The sequence below is a fragment of the Haliotis asinina genome, chromosome 8 (assembly GCF_037392515.1).
Source record: "Haliotis asinina isolate JCU_RB_2024 chromosome 8, JCU_Hal_asi_v2, whole genome shotgun sequence".
Lineage (NCBI taxonomy): Eukaryota > Metazoa > Mollusca > Gastropoda > Lepetellida > Haliotidae > Haliotis > Haliotis asinina.
In genome coordinates, this window is record NC_090287.1 from 49,229,594 (window position 1) to 49,252,091 (window position 22,498).

At 37.2% G+C, this 22,498-nt stretch overlaps 2 protein-coding genes across 3 annotated transcripts in view; both read right to left on the bottom strand.

The window, feature by feature from the left end:
• The window catches only part of LOC137295039 (melatonin receptor type 1C-like), a 92,108-nt gene extending 83,167 nt beyond the window's left edge, over positions 1–8,941 (bottom strand). The window contains exon 1 of one of the 2 annotated variants that reach the window (XM_067826302.1): positions 8,111–8,941. The gene's annotated coding sequence lies outside the window, so the exon portion shown is untranslated. The remainder of the gene's footprint in view (positions 1–8,110) is intronic. The other variant, XM_067826301.1, reaches the window with a different exon arrangement.
• LOC137294324 (UDP-GalNAc:beta-1,3-N-acetylgalactosaminyltransferase 2-like) overlaps positions 1–22,498 on the bottom strand; it is a 552,386-nt gene that overhangs the window by 320,015 nt on the left and 209,873 nt on the right. The window lies entirely within an intron of this gene.

Genomic DNA, 22,498 nt, shown 5'->3' on the forward strand with positions numbered 1-22,498 from the left:
ACAGACATCTTTGCTTGCTTGATTATGTCAAAGATGCATTAACTATACTGCTCTTTAGCAATTTGTGACCTAACTAAATTTGAATTTCCTGACCAACCTAACAACCAAATTATACGGACTAAACCATAAATATAGTACATATTGATTAAAATCTGTTGTTCAACCATCATTATACAAATGATTGGGCACTAAAAAAAACCACTTATCTGAGCAAGGTCTATATTTTTGTTTATCTCTTTCGATGCTTTGATGCCATATATCCAACATAAGTAAATTGTATGTTGGCAACAAACTCCTTAAAGATGGCCTTACATGTTTGAGCCCTTTTATTTTAAATTGATACTGTGGGAACACTATTTACAGTGAAGCTGTGTTGCTTTTGAGTGTTCAAATGACCATCACATGTTGTCTGATGAGTAGGAGAAAAGATGATACGCCACTTAAGACATTGGTTCTCATTCTAAGATCAACAAGGGAATAATTAATTATGGTTTCTTGAGATTTTGTTTTACTTCACAGAACATTAGCTGCTTTCAAACAGCAATAGAGGGGGTATTGTTATCACGCTTCGGGGTTGATTTCTCAAAGTTTTCCCAGCAAGTGTACTGATATATGACTGTAGGGCAGAGATTACTTGAACAAATGTCTTGAACATCCAATATTGAAATCAAAATCAGTTAGGATGATATACAAACATTTACTTGAACAACCCTTGCCTTGAACATCCACTTTGAAATCAAAAGCAGTTAGGATGATATACAAACATTCAGTAGAACAAACCTATTCAGACACATCTTGCTTTTGGCAATATTCCAGCAATATCATGGCAGGTGATACCGGAAATGGGCTTCACACATTCAACCCATGTGGGGAATCAAACCTGGGTCTTTGTTGTGATGAGTGGACGCTTTAACCATTGGGCTACCCCATCGCCCCATCAACAATATAGAATCTTAGTCAAACCTATAACAATTCTGAATTTCATGGCTGAGCTAGGCCAAATCAGTTAGACTTGAGTTGGATTCCTTTTTATTCCGTAGGATGTATTTTCTTGTTACTGGGAGACCCACTGAATGATATTGGGCCTTCATGCTAATTAACTTCCGCAACATCAAAACTGAGGTATCAATAATGGGCTTAACATTATATACTGTACCCACTTGAAGAGTCAAGTCTTGGTCCTTTCATAATAAACAAATGGTTGTTTGTGGAGTGTGCTACCAGTGGGCCAGGATGTGCCTAGCTTTTCCCTAACACAAGGTATCATCACCATCTGACAGCGATCCAAGCAGCTGCTAATGAGAAAGTCAGCATCATGCAACTGACACCCATTTTAGAACAGATTTCTTATGATTAGGAAATGGTGTTGGTTCTTTGATACACATGGCTCCTAACTATAGTCAACCTAACAAGGACCCCTGATTCTGATACCTCAGCTAAGTGAAGCCAACTTTCAGAACATTTCAGTGGTAGGAACCCGTAAACAGACTCATCCAGCATAATCCTTATCATGACAACTATACAAAAATTCCACACTGACCAGGATTTTTGGCAAAGCAGTAAAAGTTTGAGTGAGCGAGAATGGTTTCATGCTACTTTGAGGGAAGTTCCAACAATATCATGGTAGGGAACATCAGGAATGGGCTTCACACATCATGCCCATGTGGGAATTGAATCCGGGTTTGATGAAACAACTATATATTGTCATTCCTAAAGACAGCATTTTTTTTAAACATTTATCCAACATTTGTCCTCACCATATAACATTAAACAATCAACAATTCTCCCAGCCAGATTGCAGTTATGCCTCTGAGATTAGACATCTAAAGGTTTTAACTGTAATGACTTCAGTACCTAAAAGTGCTCCCTTCCTCAGATGTTTTTGATAAAAAGCCTTTAAACACAAGATAAACGAAAGTACATGAAAATTTGAAGGGATGAATCACCACAAGCAAAAAGGATAGTATCACCACTGACACATAATTTGAAATAAACTTAATGCTGAACTCCACCTCTTAATCTTGATCCTGATCTTATTCATCAAATATTCAACATAAACTGACCAGGCATTTGTGACTTACTTTTCAGCATATAAGCACTTAATAACCCAGAGTAGACACCTATGTTGAGATCTATGCACAGCATACTTTCCAATATAGAAATCAGAGTGCTCTGTATGTTCTTGCCTTCAAGTCAAAGAGTAAGCACCATAAGACTTTTCATTACCTTACTTCCCTGCTGCTTAAATTTGAGAGAATGCAGAATCATAAACTGCAGAAAATGATGGATTTGTTGTCACAATCTCTGACAGCTTCTACACAAAGCTACCACAGTAGCAATGCATCAGGAGAAATGACTTTCAATGTCTGAATTTCACAAAAATATTTTAAGAAAAGGATATTCAGGTAACTAATCAGACATGGATATTTGTTTGTAGGAAGAAATTTTGTACTTGCTTAAAGTCTTAACAAAATGAAAAGCTGTTTTAAATATTCACTTACAGAAGGTATCATGTAATGACATATGGTATGTCTGTATCTATATGGAATTTGTTTCAAATGTCTAATCTGATGATTAAACACATAAAACAACACCTGACATGCCAACAGAATACCCGCATGACACTGAAATAACACCACTCATAGATTACTGCAACCGATATCGACAGCTCGGATATTACACCTTAAACTGTTGTTAAATACAAAAGTATGATTATAAGAACATAATCCAACATACCTTTAAGACTAATACCATCAAGCAAGCAGACCTGACCAAGGCAAGCATGTGTGTGATACCAGCAATGCTAAATGAGTGGCGGTGTACATTGCACAGCGAAATAGACAAGCTCGCTATTGACGTCTCGGTTAACTCAAGCAGCCTCTACTCCACTGGAACCTTTAACTGTAACAGCTTGTGGCTACAGAAATCAAGAATTCTCCCCCAAATGTTACTTTATTTCAAACCATCAAACCATGATGATAACACATGGTTGATTTAATGAATAGAATTTATACCACACTGTTTATGAAATTAGAAGAGTTACTTATGTGTTTTACATATTTCTTTACCAATCACGAAAGCTGAAAATATTGTCCTGAATGCTTGGCTGATATCAACTTTTTTAAAGGTTACATATATGTAAATATTCTTCTTTTCAACAAACACATTTAGAACAAAAAAAAACCACAGTCTCTCATGTAAGCACTGTGAAAATGAAAAGAGATGTACATAAATTTGTAAGAGATTATATTGCTCCTTAAACACTATATAAAATATCTTCTTGATACTTCATATCATTTGTGTATCATATTGTGGAGCTATATTACAGATACATTTTTCTGATTTAGCATTATTTTTGTAAAAAGTGCAAAAATTATGACATTCAAGGCTATAGCTATAAATATGTTGAAGAGATATTAGAAGTCAGACTATGTTACCAGAAAATACCTATTTAACAGAAACCATTTCAGAAAACTGTTTTCATGAGTTAGCATGGCAGAGTGGAGGAGGTGAATGTGGTTGACACTTGTTGAAATAGTTAAAAACAGGAATTTGACTTCACAAAATATGACTTTCAGAAGCTGGAGTACATCATCGGTGACATCAGTAGTTGCTGGCTGGTCTGGGAAACCCAAGGACATTTAATTCCATTATCTTAAGAGACACAAATAACCGGTCATACCATTAAGATAGGAAGCCTCCCTCCATAATCAGCATTTCTGCAAATTGAGAAGATGGCTTGCATGAGGCGGTACAATCATGGAATGAACAGGGCCTCGATCACAGTTAACTTGTTTTAACATGTGAGAGATGATGTAACACAAATTGGGAGAGGTGCTTAACTCATTAACTCATTTATTTTTGAGAAACGTTACACCTGGTAAATAAAACAGAGAACACACTGTGCAGACTCTATCCCTTCTACACAAAATTTCAGAAAAACCTGGGCAAACATCCTGTGCCAAAGACAATGTGCATATGGTTGTTCTAGATACTGTCACACAGACCAGAAGCCCAGAAAGTGCTGTTTGCATGTACAGGAAGATAAATGGTGTCCAGAAACAGATTTTTCTAGACCAAAAATATACAGAACTGAAATTTTAAGACTGAATTAGTGCTGAAACATTACTTGCTGAAAATTACAGAAAATCTTTTCTTCTACAGGCATAGAATTTCCATGTTACTACTGAAAGTAATTACCTTATATATTACTATCTGGATGACTAAAAGCAACAAAAACATTTACATAATCTGAAAAAAAAAAAAAATCTCTGCTTGGTACGATTCTGCCTACATCATGGGCATGTTCCTGGTTTTACATGAAGCATGTACAGTTCCTCATTATATTCTTCAGCCTTGTCTACACAGGCTGCATGGTGACTCTTAAGCATCACTCAGTGACTGTAAGCTAATGACAGGCATAATCAAAGATTTCCCCCTACAACACTTGCATGACATGCTGTCTGATGAAAGTCTCCTGTGGCCTACACTGTGAGACAGGATGGCTCACAAGCATAACACCAATTTCACTTCCCTTCTAACTGTTTCTGAAACACGGATACATTGGGAAAACCAGGACAGTTTTTAGCTATTTTCTTTTCTGCAGCTATGGAATTATCCAGTAGAGAATGACTTTACAGTCATGTCGGATGAAGTTAAACTCACTGATTATGGCAATCAAGTAGTTTAATTTGTTTAGTTATCAAATAACTTTTTCACAAATTCTTGAAAATCATGACTTACAGCATCCACATGTCTTGGAAATTGCATAGAGCCAAGAGAAGGAACACTTTGTGTGAGCATGGTTATGTAGTATGGTTCATGAAATCACACTAGTGGAATCACAGCAATGATGGTTGATCAAAAATGCTGTCATCCTCAACAGCAATCTGCTCAGGACTTCAGTAATCAACCTTCATGCAACCCAACCCAATTTCAGTTCTTTTATGAGGAGCATTATGTAATTTGGATGAATTCAGTACTTTATGAGTGTGAGGTGAAATAGCTCACAGAGGATTAGGGAGTGTATATACTGCTGAATGTATGCTGAAGACACAGTAATTGGGCACAGCAGGTGGACAAATATGTATGACATGAGAGATGGATGCATGTTCATAATCACATTAGAATTGCATAAACAAACTCTCTTATTCAATACGAACAGTGGGGCAGACACAAGCAATGATTCTTCAGACAACTGAGATAATCTCATCACATGGCTACGTCATAGTACAAACCGTATGACACACTTGACATTGGACATTGAATAACTGTCCTGCTGGTCATGACAACAAAATATGAATCTTCTCAAGTTCGATTTGCTTCCACCAGTATAGACATGCATGAACCACTATATCATCACAAAGTGATAGGTTGGGCAGTGAGGACTTACCTTCTATGATGACACGAGGACTGAGGTATATAGTTCTAATTGTCTTCACAATGATATCGCTATTACTAGTTTCTCAACAGGGTTGTACACCAGTCACTGTTGTGTCCCTTCAGCCAGTACATGTATCTAAGCTCCAGGTAACTCCACACACTGCATAAAGGCAGCTCATTTAGAAATGGACAAAAGCTTTGACCTGTGAGAGATTAAGAACAACCAGAGTTTAAATTGTTGTGTCGAGTCTGTATGGACACATTATCCTGGACAACGACTGACCAATGGAAATATCAAACGCTGTTAGCACTACACAAATCTATAAAGATTATGATATTTTTCATGAAATCCGAAACAATGTCAGAATATATTTAAACAAAAAACCGAAGCAATTCTAGACCCTTCTTACACTAACACATCGAAGTGACTCAAATACAATTCCCATGCAAGGTAACATATCCTGGGTGCCCATGGTTTAAAAAGATAAGCTGATTTTTTCATAGAATGTTTCAGTTACAGAGAAAGTATGGTGATATTTTATGCAAACCACATAATTCGTTGCAAAATTAATTTCACTACAAATGTTATTTGATTCTCAGATCTTCAGCAGAAATTCCATGACTCCCAGGTTCCTACAATGCTTAAATGCAGCACTGCACTAGTCTGACAACTCTGAAGACATGCCCCCAATTACGTTCAATTCCCAAACAGTAATAAATGAACAGATTTAATCCTCACAACACAATACATGACACAAAGTCACTGGCAATTCGATCCCAAATTCTGAAACTCAGATACAGATTCGTGTATTCCGGCCCCTAATACTCTGATTAACTATCCTTTAACTCACATACAATGATTTGCCTGCCCCACTCTGCTAACTGATCCATCATCATTGAACATGCATGCTGTAAAATCTCTAACAATATGATCCACTATTCTTTAACTCTCTTACATCGACATGCCTGACACAAAGTTGCAGACAATATGATTCCCCATCTTTAAACTCCATACAATGACAAGCACACTGAGAACATTTTGCTGAACTTTGAACATGGCTATGCTGATTAAGCTTTCTCACACTGCTAGACAAGCTTTAACTTTATGGTTTCTTCCCAAGCTATGGACATTGCTGGAGCTTCGTTTCAGCTCTCTGGACAAATCTTTGCAAGGACATATTTACACAAGAAAAAGGCCTAGGGCATCCATACAATTGTTGAGACATGGAGCAGAATGCATGCTACTAATGAAGTCACATTCATGTTACCTTCTGCCTGACAATTTCAAGTAGCCATGAACATGTTCCGATATGTCGGAGTTCACTATGACACAGCTGACAGAGATGAGCGGTGGGATACTCTCACTGAGGAGAAGGTTGTGCGAACTGTTCACCACTAAAAGCTGTATCAATCATGGGAATTCTTGTTAAAGCCAAAACACCTTCACAGCATTTCAAAATGTCACCCTCCAGTAATTGCATGTGACCAGGATGATTTCTTGCTCTGGACAAGTGCAAGGTTGAGAAAAGATTGAGCTGCACACGAGCATATACAAATCTGACACACTTCAGAAGTACATTAGCGTTTCAAGCAATCATGGTGAAGAGGTAAAGCTGTGAACGTATTTCCCAAAAGTGTTCATGTCAAACAACTCATAAACACCATCACCAAAGCTTGACCACATTTTTATTTTCAGAAAACACTTAGTAAACGGTTAGTCCAGTATGACTTAAAACCACAGCACCACTTTAAACATCTGATATTTATCAACAAATGGCAGATACCGTCATTCACTGATCAAACAAAACTTTACATGCTGTTTCTCTTAACATCTGATGATTTTATTGAAAGTACCTGTTATTACACTTCTTCACCATTAATAATCAAAATCACAGAACACAGTGAATGAAGCAACTTCAGAGCGCACTGGATGACAATTGCTCATTAGGGTGCTCTGTATATCAAACAAGTGGAATTAAGATGCCATGATATATGTCAGTGCTTGGAAACTTTGTACATAATGAAAATACATGTCCAGTTTTTCTGCTTAATGCCATTCAGTAATCAGGAAGCCAGACAGAAGAGGCTTAGTAATGAGAGAAACCTGAATCCACCAGTGTATACAGCATATCCCTATGGCAGAAAATCGGCTCTCATTGGATCCACCATGGATACTTCTCGTATCCTTCCAAGCAGTGTTGCTCATTTCTTTTATTAAATTTTCAATTTCTGTTTCAATAAACAGTACAACAGGAGATAATTTCAGACCGATATACAGAAGTTTTGAGTGGACAGAATGTTTAATCTTAATGTAACTTTTATTACTGATGACTATTTGAGATAACATGAAATTGTATCCTGATCATCTTCTTCTTTATGACAAGAGTTACATCCCTACAGCAACTGAACTACAGCATCATTGACAACACCATCTGCCTCATGAACGTCAGAGCAACACAAACAATAAATCATCACTACAATAGACTAACTGCATTTCCTTAATTTCTATGCACTCATTCAATCTTAATCAACTCGATACAAAGGATCTGAAAATATTCCATTTCATTAATGACATAATTTCTCTCCAAACCCAAACATAATGTATATAATACAATCCTTGTCTGTTAACTAATCCATTGCAAAACATGACAGAGCTTAAAGCCTTCCTACTGAATTATGTTCCAAATGGGAACCACTGGCATTTAGAGAGAATTAAATATAGGCTTACCTGGAATTTTTCAAACTGTGGAGCTGAAAGGCAAGAGCACGTCCTGGCTCTGTAACAACGTATATGTGAGAGCTTGTTAGGTATATTAGCAGACGTCCCATTAACACAAACCTATGCAATGTTTGTTTATAAATACCTCAGTTGACAAGGGAGGCGGATTGTCCAGAATCGTGGAAGCAGACACGATGATTTCTGATCAATAATTGCTCACTGTCTCTCGACAACACTATTGTCAAAGTCTTGGCAATAATATCTTCCCGAAAATATGACTGTCACCAATTTGAGGCTTTTAGAAACTCAAAATTGACAAAAATGAAGTTTTTCCTCATTAAAGAGGTATTGTATGGAGGCTCAACTGTCAAAGGAAACTGACAGGAGTTTCAAAATCTTCTGAACTGAAGAGTTACTTGTCAACCACAAAGCATGATGGGATGACTTAAGCTCCTCAATGTATAAGATAGTCTTCAGATCTGCCAGAAAATAACAGACAAACACTTCTCCATTTGTTCCAGTTGACAAATCTTCCCAATGTTGTCCCCTTGTAATGATGTCCACAAAAAAGCTACAAAGGCACAATTACCACAAACACATCTTCGACCTTTTCAACAGTCAAAATCAGACGACACTAGTACCTTTCGGATTTTTGTGAAAGGTGAAAAAAGTTGAATGGAAAGTTTAAGTGAATGAATGTCTGACAATTCCAAAGGCACAAATTTCTCTAAGCGGTCTCCATTAACAAGTTTCTTCCAATAGCTGAGCCAGTTATAGCCTTGATCTTCTGTTGCACAGGTGTTTAAATTGTCCGTCTGCTCCTAAGGCAGATCTGCAGACAGGGGCTTCACACAGAGGGTATGTATAGCTTGACAAGGCTGGAATGATTGATATACATGGTTAGGGCCTAATGTCATTATCAGCATATCAGGAATAGGTATAGTCATCAGAATCAGGGCAGACAATATGGCCATGCTTATGACTGGTCAGCCAATGGCAACGCTGGTGACAGAAGTACACACTCACATGGCTGACGAAAACTTTGCCAATGGAAAAATTTGATTAGGGATTAGAGGGATCGGTCTTCTCGACAATGTTTGGAGTTCAGACCCTCACCCGATTGGTTAAAGTGCCTGTCCGGTATTATTAATCAATACCTCTTCAGTCGAGGGTTCCACAAGGGTTGTGAATCAATTAGTTGATAAAACACCAATCGTAATGCCTCATGTGTTTGATTGACAGCAAAAGGGGCAAAAACTACACACGTACATTTCATACATGATACGAGCATTGTAACTTGAGGTGAAACTGCAGATGTACATTGCTACAAGGCATTTGTGAGGCATGGACGATGAGTGCAGTATTGGAAGTGCTAAGATAGCCCAAAAAGCTTGTAAGAGAAGAATCCAATTGCAAGTTTTACACTGTCATGGAATGATGCTCAGCTGACAAGAGGAAGCTGGTATTGATTTAGAAGTAAGGGGAATACACCGCAATCTACATCCCATTTTACACATCAATATCAATGCCTCCTGTCACTGTTTTTTTCTCGGACAAGTCTCTTCCACTGACAAGTTGGGTTCAATATGGTTAAAAATCTATGACCGTTTTAATATTTTAAGTGGATCTTCAGATTCGTCTCCTGAATTACAAGGGCTGGGTGGAACGTTTATAAGTATTTTGTCAAGTAGAAGATTTGCCATATTGCTCAAAAAGATTAATATTGAACTGACCAATTATATAAAATTGTTTTGTCAAAGCGAGAAAACTTGCTTCCATGAGAGAAATCAGTATGGTTCAGATACATTCTGAGAGAGCTAAAGCACACTAACTTCAATTTCTGACTCTTTGTGTTATTATTTACAGAAAATACCTCTTTCGGGGGATTTTATGAGTTTACATGTTACTGTCACTTAACTTCTGCATGTTTCTGTCCTTTCTTTTGAGATAACTAACAAATGCTTCTGTCCAAGCTTTTGGTTTAGTTTGTTAAAGGTTACGCTTCCAAACACATGGAATACATGATTTAATTTGATATCTTGCAGGAACTACTAATTTTGTTACGAAAGTTCCACTTTGCTAACTGATATTTTTCTCACAAATATCTGATAAAAACTTACATCAGCAATGTTTAAATTTAATAATCAGGATTTTTAAAGTGTTGGACATCAGCATGTCAATAAAATTTGCATTTAAGTTATATTATTGTTTCAAATTTTGATGAATAAATAAGATTAACAACCAGGACCAATTATTAGAATCAAGTTACTGCCTCAAAGACCCAATAAATGGAAAACACTGAATTCATGTTCTCCAAGGAATGACTTACTGAAGAAACTTCCTAAACACTACAACTGTGTATTGATTTGTAATGTTCACACTGAAGTTGTTATCCATACAAGAATTTTACTTCATTACTGCTCACCAACTTCTAAAACGCCCATCAAACACATCAATGTTCACACTGGCTGCATATGCAAATCCTATTGCAAATCCAAGTGCTATAGCTAACCTGGGAACATATTTAGGACAAAAAGAAAATGCTGCAAACACATAATGCTTGGGTTTCTATTACCTATTTGTTTGTTTAATTAGTTTATTTTATGACCATAGTGACTACATTTAAACCAATATAATGTAAAAAAGGGTATAAGAAGGAATTAATTTTGGTCAGGCAAAATTAATGGAAAACCAGGAAATGTGTTTACATTTACTTGCACAAACAGAAGCCATCATCTCTAAACTTTCCCTTGACAATCTGATATAATCATGTATTCAGCATCTGATACAATCATCTGTTTGGAGAAATGCAGACATTAGTCAGCCTACTCACATTATTTATGCTTAGGGAAAGACATCCTAATGATGTGCTGCTACTAAGACAAAGAAAGAAATCTCTTCATTGTATGATATCACCATATCCAACTTTATCAAAAGCATGTGTTTATCACTATCACAGGGTACACATACTTCATTACTAATACTGTCCTGGGGTAGTGGGGTAGGTAGCCTAGTGGTTAAGGCGGTCACTGGTCACCTATAAGGGTACATTGACTGAAGCCCATTTCCTGCCATGACGGAATATTGTAAAACGTGGTGTAAAACCATGTTTACTCATTCACTCGTACTATTTTGCCCTGCAACAGCACCAATCACAAACACATACAAAGGCATGGCTATAGTTAATCTGAAACAAAAAATCAAAAACATGGGAACATAATTATGGTACAAATCCAAATTGAACAAAATCTACACATAAACTTAATCATTATCACCAAGTTCAATAGCAAAATGCTCTTTGAAATCTTGCATTGAGCTGCTATTGCAAGACATAACAGAACATCGACTACGCAGAAGATGAAACTATACTCTCTTGCAGCATAAGTGGATATTTATTTTTACCACAAGCTCTCCTGGCCTCTTGTATATATAATTCATGTATCTGGATCAGAGGAAGAGGATCTGAGCATTATCAAAACATATCAGGTCATTCATATACCTCAAGTCAAACATCATGGCCAGACACCCTTTGTTTTGATCTTGCTTATCAACAATCTCCGTACATTGCATCCCCAGAAAGTTATGCTATGTCTACTTTCACAACCTGCATCTAGCAAATATCATGTTGTAAGGGCACAGTGGGTGAGCTGTCTAAGGCGCTAGGGTAGTAATCCAGCGAGGCTGAGGTGTCAGGATTGAGCCCACATGTGACCAGGTGTAAAAACCTTGGAGTCAAGTGTGCACACTCTTTCTGTGTTGTCAAAACCCCTAGTGTACAGTACCCAACCCTCTGCACTTTTAAGAACACATGAATCTGTTGGTAAATGATCAGATGATGGCACATGAATACATCCAAACATGAATGTATAGCAACATGCAGGAAACTTGGACAAAGTACTGTGACTATGTGTAACAGTCCACCCAGAAGTGAATGGGTACCTCCACAAGAATGGGAACATCACATGAACTTAATGCGCCTAGCAGCAGCAAGAGTTATATGTTCCCCAGGGAGTTGAGACTGATAATAGAATGCGCAGATGAGGTTGACATCCAGTGGTCAGGGGAAAAACAGAGCCAAGCTGAGTTGGATATTTGCGACATACAAATGTTTAAGTAAGATGATGGTGATGAGTTTAAGCCCGGTCCACAAGTTTAGTGCAGATAAAAAAAAAAGTAAAATCCAATGAGCTCAACTTTCTTCAACAAAAAAGAGTTTATTCTGCACAAACACTGAAGAGAATGGACACACGACAAACAACAATGCCATTACATGTAAAAATATCACACTGTCATAATGCATAACAAAGGTGCCACTCAAAAGAGTGTCATGTCTTTTCCAAAAAGTTTTACACTTTTTAACAAAGGGAAGCAATAAGAATGTTGTCTTGTTTTTCCAAAGTGTTTCTTAAAACACAACTGCCAGTTTTGACAGTGTACAAATTAAGGTCATTTTGATATGACAAATATAGCCATGTTGAATGTCAGCACAATTTGTTTCCTTGCAGTTCCAATAGAAAAGAATGCTTCTAAAAACAGTTATAAAAAGAACAGATGGATGTTTGAATAAATAGCTATATATTCAAGTTCCATATTTGTCTTTCTGTCAGTTTCTGAGAAGGTGGTCGAGCTACACTTTTATCATTATACCTCCATACTAGTGGAACAGATAATGTTTACAAGTTCTTGTACACCTGGTACACTCACTATTTTAAAGTCATTCACCATGAATCCTTTGGAGAATTCTTGTGATCATGAAGAAGGGTTCTGTCACTTTAATTTGAATATTTACTAACGTTGCTTGAGGAAATGATAATATATTTGCTAAGTGGTTTTATTTTCTTATTTGCCATTCGAGGTAAGGAGGACATGCCAATCCTAAAGGGTCAAATAAATAGATATATACAGTGTCAAAACACACTGAAATTTCTGGACCCTTGTCGAAAAATACCTTTCTTCTTTATAAAAGTTGGCAATGGTCAAAGACTAGATACATAAACAATGGATTTGATAAAATAATATTTAGTGATTTCTTCCTTATTGTTTAGTTCCTGTAGGTAAATGTTGTTGTTTTAAGGTTTTAATTTCAGTATATATAAAACCAAAGTGGTAACAAAGCAATGACTATGATGCTGATCATTAATGGAACAAGATTATGTGAGTACTGATGAATAAATGCTTAAAACAGGTTACTTAAAAAATAAAGACAATGTTTTGAATAGTATTTTCCAGACACATAACAATATATAGATTTAAATGACATGTATTTTAGATATGATTTCAGTAAAAGATGAGCTTTACAAACATAATTTATTTACAGGGGAAAATAAATAAAACATACTTGGGGAGAGAAACTAGCCAAGTCATCATATCCCCATTAATGACACAACCAAGCAAAGTGTAGTCCTATATTTTATTGATAACAAAACCAAATAACATGGTTGAGTAAGATTGAAAGTATGTGTTGCAGTCAACAAGTGTATTCATACATACTGCTTCTGCTGTCCTCAGTAATTGGGCAAATGAATCTTTCAATCAGACCATTATATATAAAATCAGTTCTAAATTCTAGTCCACAATGCATCATTTAGGTTTTGTCAATACATCACTTAAACTTTATCAATATACCATTTAGGCTTTATCAATACATCATTGTGTACACATTCAGCAGCAGTTAAATTTGCATGTGAAATGAGAGGTTCATAACATGCTATTACATATGACATGAACAACACTGTATTCATACAAGAAACTTGATGACATCCACCACTGTCAACCATTACGGTTACAATATGTCAAAAAGAAGTATTTGCGTATAAAAACATTGAAAAAACAAATTTAATTGGAACTTTGGATTTGAACATGTCAGGTGATTACTGTCATGTAAAATATATGATCAGATATGTAAACTGAAAAAAAGGCAGAATATATATGCCCCACTTGTAGTTCTGTGTGATTTCATGGCATCAACTTGTCCCAATGCTATGGAGCTTGTACTTATATGTCTGTTTACAGGGCAATGAGGTATACCAATCATGGAGCTTGTTCTCAGAAACCTCAGTCTGTTTACAGGACAATGAGGCATACCAATGTCATGTAGCCTGTACTTGGAAACCTCAGTCTGTTCACAAGGCAATGAGGCATACCAATGTCATGTAGCCTGTACTTGGAAACCTCAGTCTGTTTACAGGGCAATGAGGCATACCAGTGCCATGTAGCCTGTACTTGGAAACCTCAGTCTGTTTACAAGGCAATGAGGCATACCACTAGTCATGGAGCTTGTACTTGGAAACCTGTCTGGTTACAGGGCAATGAGGCATACCACTAGTCATGGAGCTTGTACTTGGAAACCTGTCTGGTTACAGGGCAATGAGGCATACCACTAGTCATGGAGCTTGTACTTGGAAACCTGTCTGGTTACAGGGCATTGAGGCATACCACTAGTCATGGAGCTTGTACTTGGAAACCTGTCTGGTTACAGGGCATTGAGGCATACCACTAGTCATGGAGCTTGTACTTGGAAACCTCAGTCTGTTTACAAGGCAATGAGGCATACCACTAGTCATGGAGCTTGTACTTGGAAACCTGTCTGGTTACAAGGCAATGAGGCATACCACTAGTCATGGAGCTTGTACTTGGAAACCTCAGTCTGGTTACAAGGCAATGAGGCATACCACTAGTCATGGAGCTTGTACTTGGAAACCTCAGTCTGTTTACAAGGCAATGAGGCATACCACTAGTCATGGAGCTTGTACTTGGAAACCTGTCTGGTTACAGGGCAATGAGGCATACCACTAGTCATGGAGCTTGTACTTGGAAACCTGTCTGGTTACAGGGCATTGAGGCATACCACTAGTCATGGAGCTTGTACTTGGAAACCTCAGTCTGTTTACAAGGCAATGAGGCATACCACTAGTCATGGAGCTTGTACTTGGAAACCTGTCTGGTTACAAGGCAATGAGGCATACCACTAGTCATGGAGCTTGTACTTGGAAACCTCAGTCTGTTTACAAGGCAATGAGGCATACCACTAGTCATGGAACTTGTACTTGGAAACCTCAGTCTGTTTACAAGGCAATGAGGCATACCACTAGTCATGGAGCTTGTACTTGGAAACCTGTCTGGTTACAAGGCAATGAGGCATACCACTAGTCATGGAGCTTGTACTTGGAAACCTGTCTGGTTACAGGGCAATGAGGCATACCACTAGTCATGGAGCTTGTACTTGGAAACCTGTCTGGTTACAGGGCAATGAGGTATACCACTAGTCATGTAGCCTGTACTTGGAAACCTGTCTGGTTACAGGGCAATGAGGTATACCACTAGTCATGTAGCCTGTACTTGGAAACCTGTCTGGTTACAGGGCAATGAGGTATAGCATTAGTCATGTAGCCTGTACTTGGAAACCTCAGTCTGTTTACAAGGCAATGAGGCATACCACTAGTCATGGAGCTAGTACTTGGAAACCTGTCTGGTTACAGGGCAATGAGGCATACCACTAGTCATGGAGCTTGTACTTGGAAACCTGTCTGGTTACAGGGCAATGAGGCATACCACTAGTCATGTAGTCAAGCAAACCACAGAAGAAACATGTTACATACAACCAACTTCATTTTCTTCCTTTTCTGCAGCAAATCATGTAAATGTGATGTGAGACCACTAGAATGGCTTCCCTAGCATGTTGTATTTGACTTTGCCTATCATCTGTTAAAAAATACATGAAAGGAATGAAACAAAATCAATTCATCACACCCAATGCATATTTGGGGACAGATTTGGTCCCTACCATGCCATTCTTTCAAATAGACTTATGAGGATTAGATAGTGACAATGTGCAGCCTGACTATGTGTGGTGTTTGTCATAATATCAATCACTGGTTTGCCTTGTGTAGGCCTGGTGTGTGCTTGATATTACATAAAGCTGACATTCACTAGTACCATAGAACTACATAATGTAGTATAACTGGTAGTACTAGTACTTAGCCACATTTGAACTTAATCATATAGGTATATTACTCGAAGCAATCCATTTGGTGGTCTAAAAATATGAAGTAATATGTGTACATTCCAGTTATATAACAACGTTTTGAGCAAAAATGCCACAAGTCTGGTCTGAAGCATGCACACTGTGAATGAAATATCTCACTCCATTGATCACAGTGTGGTCATTTCAAAACCACCATAGACATACAAAAACCAAAGCCAAACGAAAATATCCACAAAAACATAATTACAGATGAACTCAAGCTGGAGACATCATCCCTACAGAACATATCTCCCACTCAATACATCATTGACACATTTCCCAAGCAATTATTCCACCACTTGAAAAACCATAATTGTAGTGCCAATGGCCATAAGGAAACAATAACTATGGACCAATACCGACTTGAATGCTCTCTTGGGATCATCAATTTATAATACCATATTTCCCATATCCACTAAAATGGGGATTCCCTGCCCATAACAGCATGCAATGGTCTAGAAGCAGCATCGCTGATCATTTGTTCTTTAGCAATATTACAAGCAGAATTATGTATTCTAAGAAATCAGTGCCAGACGGTAATACATCTTGATGACTTGTTTCCATTCGACGTGAAAGGCAGATAGTGAATATGAATGGATGTTTGGCACTGACATGATTTGCTCATGATAATAGGGTAAGCATGTAATTCCCTATCAGAGACATTTGCTTTTCACATAATTTGCATAAAAATATATTTCTTTGAAACCCATTTCATCACCTGCATGATAATGGTGTTAGTATCTACCCTGCAACGTCACATTCATTGCAATAGAAAGTATGTATAGATCTTGGTTTTCCTTCTCCCCCTCTCCCCCTAAAAAAAGAAATGTTTTGTTTCAAGCACCCCTTCTGCCATATATTGGTGGTGGGGTAGCCTAGCAGTTCAAGGGTTTGTTCATCTGACCAAAGACCTGGAAAGTTTATTTCTGTATGACATGGTGCCTCTTTGGCATGCATTTCTCTGAAACTAACAAGTATGGCTACAGTACTGACAAACTTGGACAAATAATCGTGTGGAATCACTGCAAGAACTGAAACACACTTCTACCTTTTGGGAATAGAACCAAGGTTCTACACCACAATACTTTAAACATCTTTCTACAAGAATTGAACCAGCTTTCTACAACACAAGAACTGAACCAAGGTTCTTCAACACTACATTTGACCCAACATTCAACAACAGAAGAGGTGAACCTGGGTTCATCACTAGAACTTAACCAACATTCTACAATACATTAATATATGAATTGAACCTGGGTTCTTCAGCACTAGATGTGACCCAACATTCTACAATACATTAATACATGAATTTAACCTGTGTTCTTCAGCACTAGGATTGAGCCAACATTCTACAATACAAGAATTGAACCAAGGTTCTTCAACACTGGATTTGAACCAATATTCTACAATACATGAATATATGAACTGAACAGGGGGTTCTTCAACACTAGATTTGACCCAACATTCTACAATACAAGAATTGAACCAAGGTCTACAGCACTAGAATTGAACCAAGGGTCTAAATGATATTAAGTGAACTATGGCTCCATACAACTGAATCAGATACACCAAGTACTTGTACAAGCTCAGGGATATTGTCAGCATGGAATCAAGATCCTCCAGCATAAGACTATTATAGGTTTAACATGAGTATTGAAGGTGTCCCCAATAGATTAAATCCATGGCATGCTACCAGGAAAGAATCAAAGTTCTCTTCTACCAGAGACAAAAACGCCTTTTAAACCCACATATTTTTATGTCAATAATCAACAAACTGCTCTTCTACTTGTAGACTAGTTTCTATAAACTGATAAAGGATAATGTTGATTCAACGCTTCACTCATCTTCAGTCATTTGACAAAAATTACAATTCTATTGCAAAGCCTTTTATTTCTGTCATTGTTGCCGCTTTTATCCAGCATTTCTCTTACAGGACCACCAGCTGTACATACTTGAGATTGTTTAACGATGTTCCTGACACGATAGCGAGAGCAATGATTGGCTTCTTTGGACTGGGAGTGTTAACATTCAGAAGTGGCAAAACACTCGTGGGAGATCTATTGGTTTTATTAGTTTTATTTATGACTAAACATGTATCTGTGTTTCAGACATTGCATGCATTAATAATTTTGATCACGTTGGACTTACAGAAATTGATGGAGTATGTTTTATTCTGTTCAGTTGATTCCAGATTCTATATTTTTTCATTGGAAACATCAAATGACCTCATTATTTGTGCACTTTTATTGGTATCTCGTCTCTTTATTTATCTCCATATTGAAGAAACGTATTAAGAAACATGTTAACTTTCCAAGCAGAGATGTTATATTAATAACCTATTTTATCATCAAGTAAGGATGCTCATTATGCAGTATTGATGAAGTTGTGTCTAGACCATCCTGGAAGTTTGATGTTCAGGAATTTGTTTCAAAGTACAATCAGGCATATAACACAAATGGGACTGAATAATAAAAGTCTGAATTTAAGATCTGATTCCAATCTGAAAGACAGAATAAGGTCCCAGTGTTAACACAGTGCGGACAGTTTCCAGAAAGGAGTCAGATGTTTTATTGGGAAAGTGATGGGCACATGGTTTATCTCATAATAGAATGTTAAGATGTAACTGCATCATTTTCATAACTATCCCAAATATTTTTGCCAAGTCTGATCACTGCATTCAGATTCAAAAGAAAGAAATCAAAATAAATAATCAATGAGAAGAAGACAAAGTCATCAATATCCCCCGAAATGGCAAAAAAATCTTCCTGAATATATTTACAAGTTATGGTTAGGGCAAATGTTTTGCTGTGTAGATAAAAAATGTGGAAGGAGAGTACTGAAAGGTTTCAAAAGTTCTGTTCCAGAAAGCACTACATCCAATATCTGTCCAAGTCAAACATATTGCCATGGAAATGCCCAAAACATTTCATTCAGAAATCCAAAACTACCAAAAGTCCACATGGCAAAATATCAGACCACTGGGCCACTTGTATGTAAGACCTACAAAAATGACTGATTGTTCCTACTTATATATGTAATATATATTCATCAAAGTTGTCATCTTGGTATATACCACCAGACAAGTTTTGTGCCAAGTTTGGTGAAGAAACAGCGAATGGTTTTAGAGTTCTGCTTCAGAAAAGAGCAATACCACTAATTTCAGTCTAAGTCAAACATGCTGTCATGGAAATGCCAACAATATTTTATTCAGAAATCCAAAACTACCAAAAGGCACCAGTACACCACTAGACCAATCTATATGCCACTTAGTTTGGTGAAGAAACAATGAATGGTTTTATAGGTCTGCTCCAGAAAAGAGAACTACCACCAATTTAAGTCTAGGTCAAACATGTTGCCGTGGAAATGCCCAAATATTTTATTCAGAAATCCAAAACTGCCAGAGGGCACCAGTATACCACTAGACCAATCTATATGCCAAGATTGGTGATGAAATAAAGAACAGTTTTAGAGTTCTGTTCCGGAAAAGACAAATGTGCACAGATGGATGCACCAAGTCCATTTTAATACCAAAATGTGTTGCAAGAGATAAAAATATCTATGAGGAACAAAAATCTGTATTTATTTTCATTTTTGCTATCATCTATTTGCAAACTTTTACTAAAATCAGATGTGATGCAATAGAATAGAATAGAACAGAATAGAATATATTTAACTTCATCTTTTCAACTTCTCTTGTAACAACCTGCACATAATCTTGGTGACAATTTCATAAAATTTTCATGACTGGGCCACCATAAAAATTAATAATATTACAACAAGCATGGGATATCACCGACTTATCTCTCATCACACAGATCATAGAATTGTACTTAGTATTTCTATATGATTTTGCCATCAACATCTTATGGTATATAATTTTATTTCTGAGGAGGATACTTTTTGAGTACAAAGCTGTTCATGCTGACTTTTGTGCAAAGGTGTTCATGCTGACTATTGTGAAAAGGTGTTCATGCTGACTATTGTGAAAAGGGGTTCATGCTGACAATTGTACAAAGCTGTTGATGCTGACTATTGTGGAAAGGTGTTCATGTTGACTATTGTACAAAGCTGTTGATGCTGACTATTGTGGAAAGGGGTTGATGCTGACTATTGTGGAAAGGTGTTGATGCTGACTTTTGTGGAAAGGTGTTCATGCTGACTATTGTGGAAAGGTGTTGATGCTGACTATTGTACAAAGCTGTTGACGCTGACTATTGTGGAAAGGTGTTAATGCTGACTATTGTGGAAAGGTGTTCATGCTGACTATTGTGGAAAGGTGTTGATGCTGAATATTGTGGAAAGGTGTTGACGCTGACTATTGTGGAAAGGTGTTAATGCTGACTATTGTGGAAAGGTGTTCATGCTGACTATTGTGGAAAGGTGTTAATGCTGACTATTGTGGACAGGTGTTCATGCTGACTATTGTGGAAAGGTGTTGATGCTGAATATTGTGGAAAGGTGTTGATGCTAACTATTGTACAAAGTTGTTGACGCTGACTATTGTGGAAAGGTGTTAATGCTGACTATTGTGGAAAGGTGTTCATGCTGACTATTGTGGAAAGGTGTTGATGCTGAATATTGTGGAAAGGTGTTGATGCTGACTATTGTACAAAGCTGTTGACGCTGACTATTGTACAAAGCTGTTGACGCTGACTATTGTGGAAAGGTGTTAATGCTGACTATTGTGGAAAGGTGTTGATGCTGACTATTGTGGAAAGGTGTTGATGCTGAATATTGTGGAAAGGTGTTGATGCTGACTATTGTACAAAGCTGTTCACGCTGACTATTGTGGAAAGGTGTTAATGCTGACTATTGTGGAAAGGTGTTCATGCTGACTATTGTGGAAAGGTGTTGGATGCTGACTATTGTACAAAGCTGATACTTCTGACTATTGTCTTTCAGCATTATCCTTGCTGACTGTGTGGCTCCCCAAACCCACGATGTCAGTTGTGTTTTTCACCTTTGGCATGTCCACGCTGTCTTACATGCTTGCTGACATGACAGAATCACACAATCACTACCGTACCACTGCTCTGTAATAATGCCCTGTGGTACCAACTTGTCACAGCTGACACTGAAAATAGGACGAGTTCCTATCATCCAGGAAATCACTGCCAATGTCTGCATTTTGGGTCAAGTCGTTTGTCCATGTCCCAAGTTCTCAGCAAAAAACGTACATATCTTTTTTCTAACTCAAACCATTTTCCCAAACTATTTTACAAAGTTTAGGAAAGGCCCTGTTGGAAGCATACATGAGTACACTTTAGTATGTAAGTATACATGTGTGTACAGCATTTAGACAGCATAAACATACTAAAATGAAAAGGAATTTTACACTATTTTGGTTTTCTAACATAGGATGACAGAAAGATAAAGTGGAGGGTGACATTTTGTGAGTTTTAGGTATTAATTTGCTTGAAATTTTCTAATGATGAAGTTTACTTTATGTTCTTGTAGAGAAGTGTCACTACTGTGATAGATTTGTGATTCTTGTGTTGATTCAATTTCCCATTCCCAGATATATTGTTTCTGTTCAGCATCACCAAACATACTGGTGAAAGGACTTAAAACCTTTAAAACTTTTAAATATCGCCCCTTCACTTAAATGATTTCAAGCCATATAATCCAATAAAACAGTTTGAAGGTAACTAGCACTAAGTAAAACTAAGAAATATCTAAACCTCAGAGATACTAACACATTCAACTAACCTTATGGAGAAAACACAAACCAATCATCTATACAAATGACCTCAGAAACTCAAGTATTTTCACAAACTGACCACTTTGAGCATGTCATCTCAAATCTACATCCCATAAGCTGCATTCAAGTACAGTTAATGCTGATATGTTGACGAAAACTGGCTTCCAGTGCCCCTAAATATACATACTTACGTGGTGTATCATCAAAACAGGCTCATTTAATGGATGCCCACACTGACTGCAGCCCTGATGGCCCTGAACATACTGTGTCACTACATGAGGACTGGGATTACCTGACTCATACATACACAGTATCTCTCACTTTAATATGTACTAATGGCTTCAACCATTCCTTACATTGGAAGAAAATCCATGTCAATCCACACACAGTTTGCTCCTTGTCTGGGTCAGTTCTTTGAAAACATGATCTTCTGGAAAACAGGTGATAGTGTGCGAGGTAAATTATCAGCATAAAAATATAACATTCTGTAAAACAGGTCAGAGTGTACGAGTGAGTTGTTAAGAAAACATGATCTCCTAAAAACAGGTGACACTGAAAGAGCAAACGATAATACTGAAAATATAATCTTCAGAGTCACTGAGGTATTTAAAATTGTATTAGTGATATTTGAGTTGTATCTAGTTACCCACAGTTAAAGTTTATGTTCAACAGT